The sequence below is a fragment of the Furipterus horrens genome, unplaced genomic scaffold (assembly GCF_987537825.1).
Source record: "Furipterus horrens unplaced genomic scaffold, mFurHor1.1.pri manual_scaffold_17, whole genome shotgun sequence".
Classification (NCBI taxonomy): Eukaryota; Metazoa; Chordata; class Mammalia; order Chiroptera; family Furipteridae; genus Furipterus; species Furipterus horrens.
Window position 1 is genome coordinate 82,387,402 of NW_028327187.1, and position 2,750 is coordinate 82,390,151.

A 2,750-nucleotide genomic window follows, 5' to 3' on the forward strand; every position below is an offset into this window, starting at 1 on the left:
AAGTTTTGCATACATGGTTTTAGCTCTTCAGAGCCCTCTACTAATATGGTACCTGCAGTAGCAAAAAAATTGCTACACTAGCCTTGGGGAACATCAGCTAGTGTTTTATTGGTGCTGCTCTGATAAAGTACACTTTAATCAAGATAGCCATATATTTATGTACACCCCAGATTCCAAGTATAGTACTTGGAATTGAACTGATGGATTGGAATAAAATCACAAGTCTTTAGATTAACCATAGCAGCCTCTCACAAATTATTTGAATTTCATGAAAACATGGAATGTTAAGATAGAAGTGGAGTGGCACCTGACTTTATGAAAGCTTACATATTGAAACTAAACATGAAATTTCAAGCCGTGGTGTGAAGCTATTCTGTTACCAAGCAGCATCCCCTCACTGTACAAATAGCAACTAGCTACTGGTCTTTTAAAGCCAAACTGATGATGATTTTGAAGATCAACATTGTTCATTGTCCTATCCATGACTCAAAATGGAGAACTCTTCCTGTCTCTTGATTCTTTTTAACTTCTTTGATATAAACCCTGGGAAAGAAAAAGATAAAATATAATTCCCTGGAGTATCATCTCCTTACTGCAGATATCCTACACAATAACAGGAGCCTTTGATTCAGCGAGACTGCAACAAGTTCCAAATCATTGTTTTATGGAGAACATCATGTTATCTTCTTGGTGGCCATGAACCTCTACATATACTTATCATAGCCTCCTAGTTCTCAAAGTTTCTTTTATTTCAAAAAGGGTGCCTTTTGCAGCAAGCAGACAGATCTTAGAATCACCAAGGATGCTCTGTGGAAGCATGCTGAGTTCAAGGCAGTTCTCTTCCAGGCAAAAAATTTTAAGGTGAGTATAGCATGATAACTTTACTGAGATCTGAGATATCTGCTTCTGGTTGAGGTTGAGTTCAATGACCTGCAGCTCCCCAACTATGTCAGGTATGCTCCGAATCTGGTTCTTGGAGAGATTCACCAAATGCAGGTGCTGTAGGCTACAAAGCTGGGATGGCAGTGCTTGCAGCTTGTTCCCAGAGAGGCTCAGGTCTTGAGGGCAGACAGTTGCCCAAAGGTAGATGGCAGCTCTTTCAAATGATTGTTGTTTAGAATTACTGTTTCTAGTTTTTGTTTTTTTTTTTCAGATTGCATAACTCCTCAGGAACAACAGTCAGTGTGTTGTTTAAGGAGAGGCTCTTCAGCAGAGTGAACTTCCTTATAATCATGGGTGGTAGGCCCTCAGTCTTATTGGACAGGTGGATGGTCCTGTGATTGCTTGGCAGCTTTTGCAACTCTGAAGGGAACTCGGTCAGCCCAGGATCCTTAAGCTGAAAGACACCCATTTTCTGCAAGGTTTCCACATGAGTGTGGAGGGCACTGTTTCCCATCCTTGTGACATGGCTCAGGTCCTTCTCAGTTCCCAGCCTGCTCCGCAAGGGAAGACCTGGGACCCATACTATGTAATAACTTTTTTTTTAAATTTACTTGTTTATTTTTAAAGATTTTATTTATTTACCTTTAGAGATAAGGGAAGGGAGGAAGAAAGAGAGGGAGAGCAACATCAATGTGTGGTTGCCTCTTGTACACCCCCAACTGGGAACCTGGCCCACAACCTAGCATGCGCCCTGACTGGGAATTGAACCAGCGACCCTTTGATTCACAGGCCAGCATTCAACACACTGAGCCACACCAGCCAGGGCCTGTAATAACTTTCTAATTATATTTGTCTGCTAAATATAACATCTGTGTTAATTCTGGGTCAGTTTGGATTGATTGGTTTTTCTCCTTATGATAGGTCACATTTTTCTGCTGCTTCACATGCCTGGTTATTTTTTTTTAATTGGATGCCGGGCATCATGAACTTTATCTTTTATAAAATTTTGGTAAATGCCTGTTGGTGATAGGTATTTTCTGTATTATCATACATCTTGTTAAGCTTTATTGTGAAATACAGTTATTTGGAAGCAGTTAGATCTTTTTTGAGTCTTGCTTTTAAGATTTATTAGGCAGGACCACAGTAGCATTTTGCATAAAACAAATTATCCTAGACTACTGTGGCAAGGCCTTTATGAATACTTCATGCCTCGTGAATTATGATATTTCCTGCTCTGGATGGTGGGAACAGGCATGATCCCTAGACCCGTTTGAGCATCCAATGACACTTGTTTTCTATAATCCTTTCAGGTGTGTCTTTCCCCAACCTTAAGTAATTTCCATATATGCATTCACTGATCAGTACTCTATGGAATACTTAACAGAATCCTTCAAAGATCTCCAGGATTCTCCCTAAGCACAGCTCTTTTCTTTCTGGTATTCTGTTCTCTGAATGCCAGCCACCATGGTTTTTCAAGTCTCTCGTCTGTCACCTCAACTAAAGGAATATTCTGGGCTCTGCATGCTTTTTCCCTCATTGCACCATGAACTGGAAACTCCCGAGTAGTAAAGGCTTACCTCATTTCCACCCAGCTCTTAGGGATCAATATTCTTCATTGCCTGCTGTGTAATATTTTGAATACTATTATTCTATATTTTTATCTCCCCTTTAGTGTTTTTGTCAGGTCAGAGTGTAAATCCAGTCCCTGGCTTGCTTCATAGGAAGGTAAATGGTGGAGACTTGTTAGACAATTTGTTTTCTCTCCTTTTCTTTTCTTCTTGACCTCTTCTTCTCATTTTTGAGCTGGTTCATTTTCTTGCTACTCCCAATTATCAGATATAAATGACAGCTGTACTTTTAAAATTTTG

At 39.9% G+C, this 2,750-nt stretch overlaps 1 pseudogene; it reads right to left on the reverse strand.

The window, feature by feature from the left end:
* Positions 1–674: 674 nt before the first annotated feature.
* Positions 675–1,396, reverse strand: LOC149991437 (leucine-rich repeat-containing protein 57 pseudogene; annotated as a pseudogene).
* Positions 1,397–2,750: the final 1,354 nt, after the last annotated feature.